The sequence below is a fragment of the Molothrus aeneus genome, chromosome 9 (genome assembly GCF_037042795.1).
Source record: "Molothrus aeneus isolate 106 chromosome 9, BPBGC_Maene_1.0, whole genome shotgun sequence".
Classification (NCBI taxonomy): domain Eukaryota; kingdom Metazoa; phylum Chordata; class Aves; order Passeriformes; family Icteridae; genus Molothrus; species Molothrus aeneus.
The window spans coordinates 10,759,295-10,778,775 of NC_089654.1; the positions used below are offsets into that span (position 1 = coordinate 10,759,295).

Below are 19,481 nucleotides of genomic sequence, written 5' to 3' on the forward strand. Positions count from 1 at the left end.
ACATCCTAAACCAAACACTGACACAAGCAAATCTGAAATAAAGGTGTTCCCAGAGTATCTGCTTGACTTCGAAAGTGCCCATACTCAGAGGAAAAAAAAACATAAAAAGCTCCAAAACAAGAACCACAGTAACTGAACAGTGCCTATATTCTCATTTCCTATTATTTTATTTTACAGAAGTGTTTGATTTTAATTTTTAATAAAAGAGTTCATCAAAACACAAGAAAAATAACCCAGGGATGCACTAAATACTGTCAGTAGTGCCTCATTGCCATGTACAGAAATTGCAGGACAATGAAAAACTTACTGAAATAGCAGCTGCAGGAGTGGAAGTTGATCACCACACACACCACTCAGCCCCTGGACAAATACAGCTGGAGACAATCTAAGGAAAAGTGTTCCTCCTATCACACCACATAGAAAAATACAATGAATCCCTTTAAATTAGCACTTGGCAGAGAAACAAGCCAGTGAGGGAAAAAAAAAAAGCAACCAACCAAATAAAGCATTAAAATAATTCCAAGGCACCCAGAAGGTTAAATAAGAAGAAACGTTGGTTGCAGTCTAGCATCAATGGAATTAAACTGTTGAGCATCTCCCTGAAGTGTTTCAGCCTTTTTAAAAAAAATAACTCATAGGGTAGCTTCCAAGTCAGCAGTGACTAAAAGTCAGAAGCCACTCTTCTAAGTGGGAAAAGGACATAAAAAATGCCAATGTCACCTCCAGCTACAAGAACTTTTACTGTCCATGGATAAATTCTATCGAAAAGATCCTTGTCAGCCAGACTGAAGGTTACAATGACACAAAGCTTGTGTGCAAAACTGGAATAGGCAGTAAAATACCAGAGAACCCAGGAAAGCCACAAAGTCTCTTGCATCTTTGCAACAAGCAATCAAAATGCCTCTGGAAAACAAAACTAAACAAGAAAACCCACCCCAAAAACAGAAGGGAAAAAACCCCAAAACCCCAATCCACATCAATGGACTACTTTAATGAAAATATGGAGACAAGGGATAAGCTTGCTTAAAAACAGTAATCCAGCATCCAGTACAGCAGCATCACTGAAGCATCGATTTTTTTGTTGTTGTTGAAGATCCTGTGAAACTGCCAACTCTACTTCACTAAAAGTTGAAACTTCAGAAATTGAGAGATGCCAAGAGCAACTCCTTTTCTAAGTCAATTTCCGCAAAGAAAATCTACTGTAATCTCAGAAAGACAAAACTTCCACAGCGCTCCACAACAGACTCCATTCCTTATTAGCATTTCCAGCCACCTGCCAATGTGTGCTTCCAGCCAGGATTTCACAGGCTCACTGGGATTCACAAATTTTAGAGTTTCACCAATTCTGGATTACTCCACTAGCAGAACTCCTTATAAAAGGCAACAGTCATTTTATTAACCTTATTCTAAAACAGCTGCCTCATCTAACACAACTTCTTTTGACTGGCAAAAAAACCCAACAGCTTGATGTTGGCAGGTCTGGGATCAACTCAGAAATGGAAAAAGGCCTTTTCTTGATTTGTGACAAGTCATCAATTTTGGCAATTTTTTGGCCCTAAATTTGACTATGAAATTGCCTGCACAACTGAGCAGATGATAGGGAAAGAGAGGAGAGGATTAAGGAAAGGGAGATAGCAATGAGTAGGGCATTCTATAAATAAAGAATATTGCAGAAGCCTGAGACAGCAGTTCACAAAACACAAAGGGCTGCTGGTCAGTCAGAAAAGGCAAACTGTGTTGAACGGCTTAAGCTGTTGGGTTATAAAGTCGAGGACTGGTTGTAGAGGAAGAGGTTCTTGGGTTTTATAAGGTTTTTAAATTGTAATGAAAGAGTGTCTTTCTCAGGCTCGATAACCTTGACATTCCTTTGAAACCATACTAAAACAAACATGGCCACCAGCTCTTCCAAATGGAATCAAGAAATGGCAACACTAACCACAGTAGGTGCTATTCAAGGCAATACACAAACCTCAGCATCTCAAGGCCAAGGACTCCATATGGAGAAACACAAGCCAAAAGCAGGATTTAGGGCCAACTTCAAAATTGTACATATGTAAGAGAACTGCAACCACTTTAAGATCCTCACTGCATCTGAGCAACTCGCTATCACCAGCCCCAGGCCCACAAGACTTCAGAGAGGGAAACAAAGTTATCAGCTGCAGCAGAGCACTTTCCCACAGCTGGTTTTAATTAAGCTAATTTGGCAGTAGTGACTGACAGCAAGCAGAGCCCTCCCAAATCACTTTGCAAGCATTTTTGCCAGCATTTCACCATCTGTGATAACCAGGATACTTGATACGAACTAGGATCTGTCTGAGGTACAGCATTTTAGAGCTGTGTATCCACTCTCCTTTAAAATCACCTGGTACAGCCACTGCTTACAGGTAACTGGAGCCACTGTTTACAGATAATGGAGTGGGGGGAGAAGATGCAGAACTTGAGGAAAGGCGTTGGATCAATTCCACTGAGAAAGCCACTCCTGAAAAAGCAGGTAGATCACTTGCCAGAATCCCATAATACCTTGGCCGTACCTGTGGTACATGAAACCTATAAATGATCACATGGATATTGAGGAGATTTTGGAGCTGTAACAAACAGAATGGCCTATATAATTTCTAGGCTAGTTGTGTAGTTTTTCTTTTATAGATACGTGCAGGATAGGGCAGGTTTAGCACGAAGAAATGCTTTGGGTTATACCATGATGTCAGAACAATCCAGGGTATGGCCAGACTGTGCAAATGTAAGCGCCATTAAGGGAATGAGAAAGGGTCTAGAAAAGGAGTAATTTTAGTGGCATCTAACTACATGGAAATTTTTTCCTAAGGTAAATCTCTGACCAGCAATTGGAGTGGGAGACACTAATGGTATCAGTACCAGCACTGGTACATGAGACCAACACACATAAGGAATAGATGGATCAGTAATATAAGTCAAGAACATGCAAAAAAAAAAAAAAAAAAAAAAAAAAGAGCCTTCTGCAGGAATACTTAGCATGTACCCACACCTGGTCTGTCTGGTTCGCTCAAGGTATGAATATCTGATACAAACACTAGTTCAGATTAAAACACTGACCTGGACACCTCCAATAAATGCAGACTGCTGACACTTAAGCCAGGGAAGTTGCCAGGAACCAAGCCTTAAGTCTGAACCAAGGCAAAGGAAACAGTGAAAGTTGCGGGATCATAAGTCTGGGATTCACAACAGCAGAATTCAGGGACCATGGGATTTGGGCCTTGGGAGAAGACTGGTGCAGGAGAGTTTGCTCATTTTGAAGAATGACCTCCACCATGCTCAAGAGTCATAGAGCCAATGTGCAGAAAATCAATCAATGGTACCAGGAGACCCACATGGATCAACAAGAAGATTTTGACAATACTCAAATATAAAAAGAATGCACAGAAGAGGTGGGAGTGGGGTCAGGTGAGCAGGGACAAATGTAGAGACACTGCCCTAGTGTGCAAAGACAGACTTGGGAAGGTCAAATCCTGCCTGGAGCTGAAAACAGCAAGGGACAAGAAGTGCTTCTACAAGCAATAGAGCAGTAAAAAGAAGACTAGAGAAAATGTGGGCCTGCTGCCGAGAAAAAAATATGGAAAAGGCCTGGAGAAATGGGCAGGCAGATCTCATGAAGTTCAGCAAAGAAAAATGCAAAGTCCTGCTCCTGGAGAGGAATAACTGTGCCCTACAGTCTGGGTGCCAACCTACTGGAAAACAGCTTTGCAGAGAAGAACCTGGGAATCCGGGTGGAGCAGCTGACCCGAGCCAGCAGCATGCCCTGGTCACAAAGGCAGCCACCAGCCCCCGGGGGGGGACCCTTCCCCTGGCTCAGCACTGGGGGGGCTCTGCTGCAGGGCTGGGGCACTGCTGGGCTCCCCTCTGCAGAGACACACACTGGAACAAGTCCAGTGAGCTAAGATGATTAAAGAATTGGAGCATCTGCCACGAGGGGAGGCTGAGAGAGCTGGGATTGCTCAGCCTTGAGCAGAAAAGGCTCAGGAGGATCTTAGTAACTTAACCTGATGGGAAGGATTAAAGTAGGCAGCGATGGGCTCAGAGGTGAGGTGACCAGTGAAAGGACAATAGGCAATGAGAACAAACTGAGAAGCAGGAAATTCTGTTTAAACCTAATAAAAAACCACATCTGTACTATGGGGGTGCCACCGAGTTACAAATATTTTGTGACTCTGTGAAACACCCTTGTGTTCTAAATAAGTGTTGCTCTTAGGAATTTAGTGCAAGTACTGCCCCTCAATTGAGATTGCTTCAGAACAAATTAAAAGCAGAGGAATCAACAGCAAAAAAAGACAAACCTTCCAGTCTGCTGGTAAGATGATGCCAGGCAAAAATTCTGAACAAATGCCTTAAAAAAGTGAGAACTCAATTTATCCCAAATAGAGCACAAGGTAAATCTAATAACTACAAGGTTAGGGTTCACTTACAAAGAATTTCCTTCCCAGTATAATGAAATATATTGTTAATGGCTACTATTTGAGTCCAGGAGTGAAAATCCAATGATCCTGCTGAGGTCATGATTACTACCCATAATAAACTGGGTTTTACTACTGGCTTTCACAAGAGGAGCAGCCAATTAAATACAATGTGCACACTGGAGTGTTTTTGGTCTTTTGAGCTAGAAGGATCTGGGCAGTTTCTCTACAGTTGCTCAACATATTCAACATGACTGAAGTGTCCCACACTGACAAATTCCCCCATCAAATTTCACCCTTCAGAAGATTTCAAGCTGGTGGATTAATAATGCCCTGCATTCTGCTAGTGAAAATTTACATAGTGATGCCACAGAAGGCACAGCTTCCCACCACAGCCCCAAACAGCCCATTCCCCTAGGCCCCCACCTCTGAGCCATCACAAGGACTCCCATGGCTGAAAGGTCAGACTTTCCATTTTAGTTTTCTGCTGTTTTGCAGTAGGCTGGCATTGTTTGCCATGCCATTAGTCAAACAGAAACAGCTGGCTCAAGGTAAGCTGTAGAAATAAGGGCTAGGGTTGAAGCACAAAGAATGTGAGTGATGTTCCAAAACACAGTTATAGCCAGTGCTAGCAGTGTTTCCTACAGCCAAAGCCCAAAGGCACATTAATACCTTTCTATCCACTCCTCCTCCACTGTGGCTCTATTCCTACCAGGCATCTTGTTTTCTGCTCCCAACAGATTCCATCACTGAAAGCCACCTACCATCCCAAAAACATGCAGAAGAATGAAGACAGATTGGGAAAAGAGTTATTGTGGCCTTTGAATATTTTTTTATTTTTCAAACCTGTCTATATAAGGTCTTCTCTCAATGAAATCACACTGTAGTTAGTACCTGTAAAATTATCCATGAGGACAAACCACGATGAGAGGTAGATTCAGCACAAAGTGCTTCAGTGAGTTTGCTACTATACCAACTATATCTTGTACCTACAAGGGGTATCTTCTGACACCATGGCTTAGATCACTTTGCAAAGCAGAAAACCTCACTCACAGAGCAGTTCTTTTTGCCAACTTAATATCAAATAAGCCCGTACCAGAATTCCATGGAATCACAGAATGTTTTGGTTTGGAAGGGATCTTAAAAACCATCTAGTTCCAGCCCCCTGCCATGGGCAGAAACAACTTCCACTAGACCAGGTTGCTCAAACCCCTGTCCAACCTAGCCTTCAAAGCTTCCAGGAATGAGGCAGCCACAACTCCTCTGGGAACCCTCTTCTAGTGCCTCACCACCCTTACAGTAAATAATTTCTTCCTAATATTCAGTCTAAACCTGCACTTTCAGTTTGAAACCATTTCTGTAAGCATAGGTGCATTACAGTAGAGTCAGAATACAGCAGTGACCAAAGTGAAGGTGTCTCACTTCCATCAGGATTACCAATTCCAACCCCAAATTAACACCAGCCTCAAGGCCAGACAGAATACTTTGGCAACAACGCAAAATTTAGGAGATTTTCACACCCTGTGTGGCCCAGCACATCACTGCAATTGCCCCCAGCACAGCTGTGCCATGACAACTGTTCACAGGCTGAGGGGAGGTGGTAAATTGGATCACTGAAAAAGTATGGGACAAAAATCACCAAAAATAGTCCTTAAAAATGTTACTATTAAGCAGTCACTTAGAGCAGATTTATCACAAAAATCAACACACTATGTAACTGTACTCTCAGAAACTTAGATTTGGAAAGCTCAGGTCCTTTCCACAGAACTGAAATGATCCCTGGCAAAATGGTAACATTCCTTAAAAGCGGGTCTTAAATAACAGCCCACCTGTTGACATTCAAATAAAACACAACTCTGGTGAACAGCAGCCAGAGACTGTGCAAGAATGTGGTAAATAAAACACAGGAGGAGAGAGCTGGGCTGTCCAACAACAGATGGAATAATTGCAACTTTGTCCCCTAACCTTTACTGGTTCTTTTATAGTTTATCTCCAGAAGAAAAACTCTCTGGAAAGTTCCAGCATAATCAACTCCTCAATCTAGAACAAAGAAGGAACAGTCCTTCCACAACACTGAAGGACAAACAACTGTATCAGAATACACATCTTTGAAGCACTTTTTGTGACATCAGAACTAATGAGAAAACATTCCTACTTAATTGGGTGATTCTCCACAAAACTACTCAGTAAATCCATAAATGCATGCTATGAGGACGGGGCAGTGATCCAACAAAGACCAATAACATGTCAACAGTTCCAACGAGTAACATATTAGGAGCAAAAAAAAATTCCAAACTCGGTGTGAAAAACCTCATTTTTTATCTTGCACCAACAGTACCCTCTGCTGTTCCAAAGCTGCACTGCATAAGGTGACATCCAGCACTGACCATCGGAATACACCATCCATCAAAAGCATCCGCCTAGCTTTATTCATTAATTATCCCACTTCCTGTAAAGATGTTCCAGATGTATTGGTTACTTCCTACTAACGAGACAGGTTTTGGGTTGGTTATAATATTAATATATTTATTGTCCCAAGACTTTCTTCTGTGTTAGAAAAGTACAGTTTTAGCCTTAGAAATAATTTTTAAAGTAATTTTTTTAAGTTAACAAAAACAAAATAAATGGAAGGCTATCCACTAAGGAAGACAAGACCCAGTCAACACCACAATAATATTTTCTGGAACATTTCTGTAAAGCCAAAAGGGGGTTTTAGTTTTTAAAATCAGTGTATTGCTCAACAGCCACACATCAGATATTCTACCACAAGCTTTTTCAAAATGCATCTTGAAGGCTACATCCCATCTGGCAAACGGCCCTAGGGGAAACAACATAGGAAGACTCCTGTACTTCTGATATGCTCTGATAACCCAGCATTCCCATGCTGCAAGAAGGACCATCACACTGCAGATGCAGCACAGCAAGAGCAGAAACAGGGAGGCAAGGCAGGGAATTCCCCTGTGATGAAAATTCCAGACCCACCCATGCAGGATCACCATGAAGCTTCAGCAAAAGCCCCAAACCTGAGGAAACATCACCCTCAGAGTGTCCAGCTGATGATCACCATCAGCAGAGAAATTCAGAAATGGAGTGTACTACTGTTCTTATCCCCTCACGTGGAAGGCAATGTGAGGGAGGATAGGCACAAATTGTATGAGCACTACAGAGGAAAAAATGCCCCCAAGTGGGATTTGAGGCACAGGCATCTCACCACAGGCAGCCTGTATGAACAAGCACAGGGAGGAAAAGACATACAAGAACAAGGAACGCTCTAACTAGATTACATGGTTAAGATGACCGTGCCAAAATTGAACTGTGAATGAATACACTGAAGTATAATCCAGAACTACAGAAAAAAAAACAACAAAACAAACAAACCAGAAAATAGAACTCTTTCAGTATAGAGAAGAAACAAATTTGTACAACTTGCAATGGAAAAGAAACCTCTACTGCCTGATCTCAAAAGCTTTTCAGGGCAGGGTGACACATGACAGAAAATGTCTACAGAGCTTAAAACCAAAAGAAACTGAACAAAACATGTTGTCCTTAACTATATTGTCAACAGGACAGTTCCACCCAGTTCAGTGTCTTCTTCCGAAGCGATGGGAGACATCAGTCAGCTGCCTCTGACCAAAGGACACAACTTTGAAGCTTCAAGGCTGGTTTCATGTCTTTCCATCACGAGCAGACTTAGAATCAAATTTTCATACATTTAACAGCAACACGACTTCCAAGTGTATGGCAAGTATACAAATATTTGATCTTGGCAAGGGAACAAAGTACTTCCAAGGGGACTCAATGGTGTTGTAATGACTTATAGTGAACAGCAAGCTGATCTGAATTGGCACCACAACACTGAAACCCTCATGTCTTTGCACTGAAAAGCATCAGCTAGCGCACAACTGCAAACCACATTTTTCTATTCCACTCATTCCAAAGAAATACATGCCAAGAAACGTACACACAAGTTAGAGAGTATTTAGAAGTAGCAATGTTTAATATTTTTTAAAAATTTCTCCACTAGAAAGATTATAAAGCCCAAATCTGAAGAAAATAAGACTACAACAAGCTTATCAACTAATCTAAAACTCACAAACACATGTTGAGGGGATAAAAAAAATTAAAACAAGAGAGGGTGAAAGTCAGAAAAGCTTGCAATTGACTTCATTGTGGTCAAAGGGATTTAGAGTAGACATCAGGAAAAATCTGTCTAGAGGGAAGAACAATTAAGCACTGGGACAGATTGTACCAGTTCCCCTAATTAGATTTTATAGAGTACTTATGACATATGTTGGAATAAAAAGATGTTAAAAATATTGTTTCTAAAAGCCCAGAGAAAGACCTGGGGTAGTTCTTTCCAGTGCTATTTGCTACAATTTCCTATGAAGGAAAACATTTTGAATGGCCATTATTAAAATATACAACCTCTAAAATAAGAAGTAACATTTAAGGTCAGATAATCAAGAAAACACACAGTACTAGAAATCAAGCCTATTAATCTACACTTTAAAAAAGCACAAGACAATTATTTTTCAAATTAAATATTTACTAAAGTATCTTAGAAAGTTTCTAAATGTTATGCAGAAGGAAAGAAAACTGCCTTGTACTTCCATCTCACTCCCTGTTGTTTCTTAATGCCACTGAGGTAGCTGGACTAAATGTCAGAGTGCCAGGAATACAAAAATGCAAGATAACGGCACTGAGGTACATAACATAAATATGAAAATAAATTAAAAATAAATACTAATTATATTTTCAAAACTTAAATAATTATTTTGGAGCTTAACACTATCCATCTTAACACTATCCCTTTCTTACCTACAGACTGACTGTTCAGGACTGATATTCTCACTTGCTGATATTATCTTGCTGCTGTCAGTGCTTTAAAAAAAAAAAAGAAAATATTAATGTGCAACCATTTTTAGCATTAGGACCGCAATAAGAAAGGAGGCTTCTGCTTTATGGCCAAAGAAACATTATTCCTCAATACTACCCAAGTCCTGAGAAGGTTACAGTCACAACAATGTAACTTCTTTCTCAGTACAATTGACCAACGTCCCTCTAGAAATTTGAGACTGGTTCAAACCTGTCCTTTAAAAGAAGCCAAAAACATTTGCCTTGATGGACAAACAATATGGAAGAAAAGAGAATTAAAAATTATAAACACAGATTTGCTTCTATCTTCAAGATGAAACTTGCAGTATGCAAGCACCTCCACATATTTGAATCCTGACAGAGCCCAGCATTCAATATGCAATTGCAGGGGATTTGTACCCCACGTGATTCCAAGTAACTGCATTCCCCAAACACTTTATTGGACCAGACAAACATTCCAGAGATGAGGCTTCACACTGTACAGGATGCAGGAAGGGAACCACCCAGCAATCTATGCAAGATGAAGCCTTCTGGAAACATTCATCCCACCGGACACGGACAAAGGAAATACCACAAATAATGCTTTTTAATTAAAATGTGTTACAAAGTGTAAACAGGAACACACTAGTTTAAAAATATTATAAGAGAAAATATCTTAGAAAAGGAGTACACTTACTTCTCAACTCCTACTAAAAGAAAAGAAATTATGGTATTTGTTATGGATTAATAGCTTTGGAAATCTCACCTTTCAAGGACAATAAGTGGAGGTGCTATGAGGAAGAGACAATCACTACTGTTGGTGCAGTCACTGCAGGCAGAAAGACAGACAATTGTGTGCAATGGCTAAAAGGACTCAAAAGGGAAATGAATTTGCCACATACAACACTGTGGTTGCCACCAGCATATATCTTATTGCACAATTCATGAAATACCTCCAGTGTTCCTATACCACAGAGTTTTGAATCAATGAAGCAATTCATGGGAGAGATTTAAAGAGCTTAGTGTGGATACCTGACTGAAAAAATAAACTACCTCAAAAATAGTTTGGAAAACAACATCTGTGCTACACCAGGAATCAGAACTTGAAGAAAATTGAAGAAAGATGTGCAGAAAGTTTAAGCATGATCAAATAAGCAAAACAAATGCTCAAAAGGATTAGAAAAACCAAACATAAGTACAAAAGAGAAACTTTAAGGACACCACTCCTTTTGGAATGAACACATTGCAGTCCCCAACTCTCTCTGAAACAGGTTGCAACCCCAAATTTATAGTCACTTCAATAATGAACAAACCTACGTTCAACGCTCCAGATATCTCCACATTTTTAGTCACAATCTAGACATGCCTATCATTAATAGCTGGTAGCAGCAGAAGTTGTTAAAACACATCAGTGTTCACACCCAATCCAGCCATTTTCAGCAGCTCTGCCTTCTCCAGAGGGAGCCAGTCACAACATGCATGGCCCTCCTCGCAACCATCACCTTCTCACGAGCCCTCAGCTTCTGATTCACAGCAGTCAGTAACAGCCATCCTCTTTCAAACAGTTCTTTGTTATTCTGAGCTTACTAAACAGCTGTGTGTCAAGCACTCAGAGCCTAAATTAGAAGTATCGCACAAACAGCCACTGCCTTCCCTCACTGACCTTCTTATCTGTTGAGTTCTGAAATTTCAAGAGACAGCCCTGATTACTTTGTAATTACTTCTCACACTGTCTTCTGGTCTTCACTTTATACCTACAATCATAAACAAAAAAAAAAAAGTGTAGGCATATGGAACACATATTCAATTCTCACTCGATCCTGCAAGTCCTTCAGGGGAAGGAAGTGACAATGGCCACAAGTTACAGATTAGGATGCTCTGACTGGACATTAGGAAAAACGTCTCCACCACAGCACAATGGAACAGGTACCTGAAGCCTGGTACCTGAAGCCTGTTTTTCTACTCATCTCTCTGTTCTACACTCCCTTAAAAGTAACTGCTTTTGGACTGATCCCCTTGAGAAGCATAAGGCCTTTGTGGCAGCAACATCAATACCTACATTGTTATTGTATATTCAATACATTCAATATTGTACATTCCATGTTAAGTGTCCCCTCATTCACCTGACATTTCTTCAATATGAGCACCTCCTGTGCAACAAATGCATGACAAAGAGGTGTGTGAAACATAAGGTGGTACCAAAAAGGATATAGAACTATTTAACTGACATAAAACAGCAAAAAAGTTTGGGAAAAGGGGTACAGGAATACACAAATATAAAAAACCACTCCAAATGACAATGAACCCTCTGTTCTACTACATCATGCCTGGTCCCTAGGGAGGGCTACAGACAAACAAGGGATTGTGCAGGGATTGTGCAGATGATCAAACACCAGGGCACTGACACAAGGCCTGTGAGGAGAGACTGAGGCAATGAGCTTGTTTAGCCTGCACCTGGGGCAGGCCAAAGGGCAGCCCTCCAGCACCTGCAGGAGGCTCCCCAGGAAATGGAGCCTGGTTCCCAAAGTGGGACGATGAGAGGCAGTGGGCACAAGTTGAAACAAGAGGTTGGTACTGTTGGATGTAAAGAGAAATCTGTTCACCATGAAGACAGTGATATATTGGAAAAAACTCTACAGAAAGGTTGTGCAGTCTCCATTCTTGGAAGTTTTCAAAACCTGACTGGATAAAGACTTGGTCTCAGCCAATAATTGATGCTGCTTTGACCAGGAGGTTGGACTAGAAATTTAGTTACATTCATTCCAACTATTATTATCTTCTAATTTTGCAAAGTCTTGCTCTATTCTTAAAAACACTTAAGATTTTTTTAAAGGTATTTTAAACCTGAACAAATTGAACATTAAAACTAATCCACGTAGATTTATTTTCCTCTAGTTTACCATATCCGGACACATAATATAAGATGGGAAGGATTATTTTTCCCACTCTTTACACATTGCACATGTAGGCACACAAATGTGAGAGTGTACTACAGTTACCTTTAGTAAAAGAGCTCTTTTTACTACTAAGCCTGCAACAATAATGGCTAATCAGAATCGGAGAGAAATATACAAATAACTCAGGTGAAAGATGCAAAAACATTCTGCTTTAAACAACAGAACAGAGATGGAAATTCTGAACATATCTAATATTTCTATTTATGAATATGGCTAATTCTCATATATCCAAAGACTAATTCACAATCTCACCCTGCTTTGCTAGAATAAATCTACTTTCATCTTCAAGCTGATCTCATGTCAACAGTTACAATGTGCAAACCTAAGTAGTACAAAGATTAGTTGCTTTCAAAGAAATAATGTAGTATGTGCACTGAATCTTTCAGGTGCTTACAACATAGGAAACATTTGGAAAAATATTACTTCAATTACAAAAAAGTACTTCAATTACAAAAGTGCTTCAATTACAATATATTTTTCCCAAGTTCACATAAAGAAGTTTAGTGTCTTGAAATACTATTCATTCTCCTTCCTAAACTGGCTTTCTACAGTCTTGGTTAGTCACATATTCTTAGCTTTTCCAACCTCAATGTAGATGCTAAATTATTTTTGGAACCCAGATAAATTCTTAAGTCTCATTGTAATTTCTACACAGAGTTAAACACTTATTACCCTGTCTTCTTAAACACCTTTTGAAAAAACAAACTAATAGAATACTTCGCCATTCATTTAGGGCAATTTTATCAAGCATTTCTAGAAACATTCATTATCTCCCCATCTTCTTAATCATTTATGTTTTAACTAGGCTTTAGGGGTGCTTTTTCAGACAACACCATTAGTCTGGGAAGCTCAATACCATGTGAAGATAGTTAACAGAATCTCTCATATAGGTTTGCAAAGCAGTCAGACAAGTTTATGTCTGAAAATTTTAACAGGCACTATTATATAAAAAGATAACATATCTATCTCAGGAAACCAAAGGTCACACACTGCAGGAAGAGAGAATAGGATGGGAGAAACAACAGTACCTGCAAACCCCACTGTCTGCTGCTTGTGCCTCTGGCCTGAGGAGGCCAAGCCGTCCTTACACAAGACTGGTACCAGTGACAGAGGGGCAGAACTCATCTGCACAGATTTTGCCAGGAAACATGAGAGACATTTACAACAGATGTGCTTCCTAACACAAACTTGTCTCCCAACGCTTTTATTTTACTTCTTTCTTTAAAGTACATGAAACTAAGAGCAGCAGTTGTTTCAATAATTATAAACATGCCATAATCACTTGTCGGAGGACTGCAGCATATTTTCATTTTCAGTTCACATATCAATTCTACCTTATGGAAAGCAATTCAAATTATCAAATGTCTTTATTCTCCTGCTGCTTCAACCTCTGCAGAAGGATCTGCCGGTTTTCTGGACCTTCCAATTATTCAAGATTAAAAGCATCCAGATTTTCTCCACAGCAGCAACCCATGAAATAAGATTAAACAGTAAGAACTTTTCTTCTCTCTCTTCAGCTGGCAGAAGTCCTTTAAATAGAATGAGCTGTTTTGTAAATAAATGAAGTAACAAAGTCTGACTTCCTAAAATTTTAGATTTGTCTACATTTTCTTCCCCCTGCAATAATGCAAGCATGGTACTCAAAACCTTATATTCCTGTGTGATCTCTCCAGATTCTTTGGGGAAATACAGAATTTCAATTGAATGCAAAAGAAAAAAAAATCCACTAGGAAAGACCTTCTGAACACCAGTGTCAGGAGATAAAACCATAACTTTGTCACAGGACGTCATCTGAATTATCAGATTATGAAAACAGTTATAGGTAACAGTAATGGACTGTTAAATATAAGTGGATTTAAATAGCAAGGTTTCTCCAAATTAAGGTACTGTAAAACCAAATAAATCCAGGGAAGGTTTTCTTAATTTTCCCCCAGGGGACGGCAGCTGCCATTCTGTAACTGCGATGAAAATAAGAATGCTCTGGGTTTTTGGTTTTGGGGTTTTTGGTGGGTTTTTTAACCCATCATTTTGCCGCGGCCGTGACGTGGCGGGCGCGCCGGGCCTCTGCTGCCCCCGCGCGGTACCCGGGCGCCACTGCAGGCGCGGCCGCCGCATCCTTCCTCACCTGCGGGGGCACCCCGCGGAGCTTCCCGGAAAATCCTGATGTGTCTGCAAAAATCCTGATGTTTCTGTAAAAATCCTGATGTTTCCGTAAAAATCCTCAAGTTTCTGTAAAAGTCCTATTGTTTCCGTAAAAATCCTCATGTTTCCGTAAAAATCCTGAGTTAAGCATGCCGGTCTGTCCGGGACAGATTTAAAATAACATTTCCTAAAGAGTTGGAGGGGGAAGGAAGAGAAGGTCCCTGTATTTTCACACAATATCAGTTCCCTGGACTAATTCACTACACAAACAAGTGTTTTAGATATCTGAATGCAAGCCACAGGAGCAGAAACTGCTTAGACAGAAGCTCAGCAGAAACTTTCCAGTACAGAAATTCTGTTTCACATTACCTACTCTGTCATGTTATTTAATTTTCACAAAGAATGAAGTATTTCTTTGGAAAAAAAATAAGAGCACAGATCATCTAGTTCCAATTCCTCCACTGTGGGCGGGGGACACCTTCCAATAGAGCAGGTTGGTCAATGCCCCATCCAGCCTGGCCTTAAACACTTCCAGGGATGGGGGATCAACAACTTCTCCAGGCAATGTTCCAGTGTCTCACCACCTTCACAGTGAAGAATTTCTTCTTCATACCTAACTGAAATCAATGCATAACCCTATCTTTCAAAAGTTTAGAAATATTAAAATTATATTTGAAGAATTGTTAAATAAAAAGGCAAAATTTGAAAATTCAATCAAAATTAACACATTTTTCCTCTGTAATTCAATTTGCACTCATTACGTTGCATTAACTCAGGCTTTTGCCTCTAATGAAGTATCTGAACCAAACACAAAAGCTCTGGACTCAAATATATAGAAAATAATATTAAAATGAATCATAATGGAAAATAATAAAGGCCTTTCCATTGTTCAGATAAGGCACTTTTAAACAGAGATTATAGCAGCAGTGCTAACAAAAAAAGCAGCATTACTAATTTCCTAGCAGCTTAATGGAGAACCACCCATGCTCCACTTGGAACCTGATAGAATTGTGTGGGGCAAGTCTCAAAAGGCTGAAAAGTCTTTGCAAGTAAATTCACAGTAATTAGGTTTCTAATTATACCCAGAGCATTAATGATTGCTATGGTTAAAACAGCCTGAACTGTTTCGTTGTTCCTCTCTTTCTGAAAGCTCAGTCTTTCATTGTTTGAGCAGAAATTCTAGAAGTTTAGTCTACCTGAACATGTATTTGTTTAAAGTTTAAACTTTAGAATAACAGAGAGTCTTGACCTTACATATGGAGAGCAAAATTAAACTTTTCCACTCTAAAAAAAAATACTCCCCGGTATTGAAGCAGCTAAAAAGCAAGAAGTACAGGGCCTTTGATAGAGTAAATCTGGAGGTTGAAAAGTCCCAGACCAGAATTCACAACAGTTCGGGTTGTACACACAATAGTTCTGAAAGCACTTGCACAGATGCATCTGAGGCAGCTTCTAGCAGCAACTCACAGCAGCCACATCACACCCTAATTACAGCACCTACATCACTCCACCAGCACTGCCCATGCAGACCATGCTTTATCATCAGTACAGCCCTCTGAAATACCGCCTGTGCTTTTACAAGCACCCACAGGTGACCTCTGCCACAAGCAAGCAACTTCAATGTATTCCTGTCCTCCTAAACCAGAGACACAGAATGTGTAATTATAGGACAGTGAGTCTCATTTGGCCAACTGGACTGAGATGAAAAACCTTGAGACCTTTATTCTATTCATAGCTCTGCCCTTGAGCTGCTGCATGACGTAGAAAAATTTGACTTTCCTGTGCCTCAGCTTCCTCTGCCTTCCTGAGTCAGGTCTATTAATCACCCTTCATCCTAAGATATGTGCCTCAGTACATTTTTTCCATTAGTATGTCTAGGCACAATTACAACTGAGAAACAATATTTACATAGTATTTTATAGCTATGTGAGATTGATTAACTTGTAACAAAGACAAATAAATGCAATTGCACTTATAAATTATTAATATTGCAACAGTAAGGGTAAGCCTTCAGAAGTAGGAAGCCATCAGCTACTTATCTGTTAGTAAAACTCAGCTTTTATTAATTTCTGTGCCATCTTTTTTTCACTACTTCTTTCAAAGCATACATGCATCTGTTCATAGTGCTTTGAAAGAAGATCCTTCTTGGAACATGCATACTCACTGTAGTTAGAAAAGACATCAGTTAAACTTTTCTGTAGTTACTACCTCTTTTGTTCTGTGAGTGATTAAGGGGTACACTTCCTGCACTGCTGCAGATCTAATGACTCACATTTAATCAGTGTCCAAACACTGAAACTCACAGGGTAACAACTGTGAAAAAGTGACATGCTCTAACAGAACCGAGTTAAAGTAGGAGGGAACCCAGCGGAATATGAAAGATGTTTTAAAAATGCATGTTTATAAGCACTTAAAAATGGAAACTGATGATTTTAACATATTCTGATTTTTTTTTTTTTGGAACTGAGCAAGGAATGCTAAATTCTTACCCTCAGAGATATACACTGCCTGGATTGTTGAGGCCTTTGGTTATGCAAAATACCAAGAACTGGTTAAGAAACATCCTGTAGTTTCTGTACCTGACTAGGATTTTGGCACTATCCTGTTGCTCTCTCAGGAAAGTAATGCATACAAGAGCAATATAATCACCCACTGCCATGAAGGAGTAAACACTTGAAATCAGCTACCTCAGGTTCAAACTATCTATTCAGGATATGCATGCACAGTACAAATTACTTTTTGCTTGGATGCACAATTACATTCCTTCTGAAGTGCAGAAGAGATACATAATTCATAGAGAGCTATACCTCATGACCCAAGTGTACTTGTCCTTGCAAGTCATACCCAGGTTGTTTGGCTGCTTTATTGCCTCAGCCTGACACTGTGATGTAAACCCAGACTGCAACGACAAAAATGAGATGTTATAGTGACAATGTTGACAGAAGATAACAAACTAGGAAAAATCTCTGAGAAACATCCCTAAGTGTGACAGGCACAGTCAGAATCAGTACCAAGGCCACACTCAGATCACAGCAGCAGCAGCTGTCCAACTTGAGACAAATCACAAATTACCTCCTTTGTCCCAACCTCAGTAGAACTGATGTGAAACAGAATTGAAATGAGCATGGAAGGTGCCCAAAGCCAGCATGTCTGTATCAAAGCCAAGGGGAAAAGTGCTATCTCTTCTATCAAATGAGTGGTGGGGGGAGCTCCCACTGAGGTTGGCAATACCTTAATCACTACAGCCAGTGCTGCAATGGTACAGGTGAGAGGTGGGGGATGCACGGTGAGGAGGAGAGGCAGAGAAGCACTCACTAACACAGATGACACAGCTCTCACAAGGAGGTATTGTTTCCAGCTGAACACATTGCTAAGGGGTTCACAGTCAGCTGAGATGAATAAATCCTTTCACCTCTGAAAGCACTCAGCTGCAGAGCAATTGCTACCAGAGGTAAAGTGCTTTCACTGCAATGTACCTTTCCAGAATATGGAAAACTGCTGACTTTGACCTCTGCAAATCCATATTGGAGGACACAGCTTCGGCTGCATGTAAGACACTGAGCACTGTTCCTTATGAACACTCTCCCAATGCACCCATCCAAAGTCACAGGAACATACCCTTCCCAAAAATTTGTGGGGAGGCCAGGGAGAAAATAAACAAATTGAGAAAGTGAAGCAAGTGAAACACTAAGGCTGAGGTCAACTGAATGAAACAAACAAAAATCACACTGTTTTAAACTGGGCAAGTTCCTCAATTGTACGCATCACTAATAACACAAATGGAGAGAGGGGGAAATAGAAAGGGGCTCAAACAGCATCAAGACAGTCACTGTCAAGAGAAGCAAGAGCAACTTATTTCAAAATGCAAAACTAAGGCCCAGCAGTAAGCAGTAAGATGGAGAAGTATTCTTGCACCTTACTTTTCCATCTTCTTAAAAGGTCAGCACTCATCCAGAACTAAAACAGTAACCCAAAAAAGCCAAAATGAAGATACAGTGTTACAGCCACCCCTCTAGCCACAACATGCTTAGGGTGTTATGCCCTTAATGACCTTCACTAAACCTGCTCCTTTTTTGCTCCTAAAGCCAGAAGAGTGTTCAGGGAGTTTCCTCCTCTGGAGAAATCCCAAGGACAAGGCACATTATACTTGCTCCCTCTCTCAACAGCTCTGTCATGCATCATTTCCCATTGCCCCTGCAGAGTTTTCTCCACTACTGTTAACATTATAGCAGCACTCAAAATTCCTGGAGAGACAGCTGGGTCATAAAGTAATGCTGGGTATTTCACTAAATAAGCAGCAACTGATCAGAAAAAGATGAGGCACTTGCATTCCCCTATGTTCCTTGTCTGTCCTGTGAAGTCCTGCCTTCTAAAAGACAGAGAGGCACTCATGAATTTCTGAATTTGGTTTTTAAGTCTCCTGAGTTGTGATTCACATTCAGAGAGCAGACTGTCTCCTCTGTCCTGGTGGCACACGGGCAGTTGCCGTGGCTGAGCCGGGCAGCAGCTCCGTGCGGTTACATTTAACAGCTGCAGCAAGAGCAGTCAGGAACACACACACCAGCTTCCAGCCAAGAGAGAAATAGCTGGCACAATTACAGCTGTGAAAGATACTAGCACAACTGAGTGTCCTGGAGTTGCTGGAGTTTAAGTTTAGCCATGCTCCTTATTCTGGCAGGCTAAGAGGGAGCACAAAAGTAACTTGAGCAGTGACAATTTCTGGGTACCAAATCAATTTTTTCTGTGTTCTGCACAGATAAAAGAATTATCCACCATAGTTAGTACACTTTAGCTTTAAGTTCCTAACTGAACACAAGTGGAATACTTCAGCCCAATATGAGAAAAACTTAGAAAAGTTAAGCTACTTTACCAGACAACTCTTGTTTTAAGTTCTATTTTTACATCTTTGTTTCTAATATGCACTGCTTCCTCAATAACATTACTTGCTATTTTTAGCATTTCAAAAAAGCATCACTGTGATCCTCAAATCCCTAAAGCATCTGAAAACTAGCAAAGAGATCCATAAAACTGTAGCTGGATCCATGTTACAAGAATTTTCTAAACATTTGTTCTCAATTTTGGTGCAGAAAGTACAGCACTA

General features: G+C 40.3%; 1 protein-coding gene across 4 annotated transcripts in view; it reads right to left on the reverse strand.

Moving 5' to 3' along the window:
- ST3GAL3 (ST3 beta-galactoside alpha-2,3-sialyltransferase 3) overlaps window positions 1–19,481 on the reverse strand; it is a 173,551-nt gene that overhangs the window by 145,479 nt on the left and 8,591 nt on the right. The window contains exon 1 of one of the 4 annotated variants that reach the window (XM_066555423.1): window positions 17,188–17,235. The exons of the other annotated variants lie outside the window; for them this stretch is intronic. The gene's annotated coding sequence lies outside the window, so the exon portion shown is untranslated. Of the gene's footprint in view, window positions 1–17,187; window positions 17,236–19,481 lie in introns of those variants that run through there. 4 annotated transcript variants of the gene reach the window in all.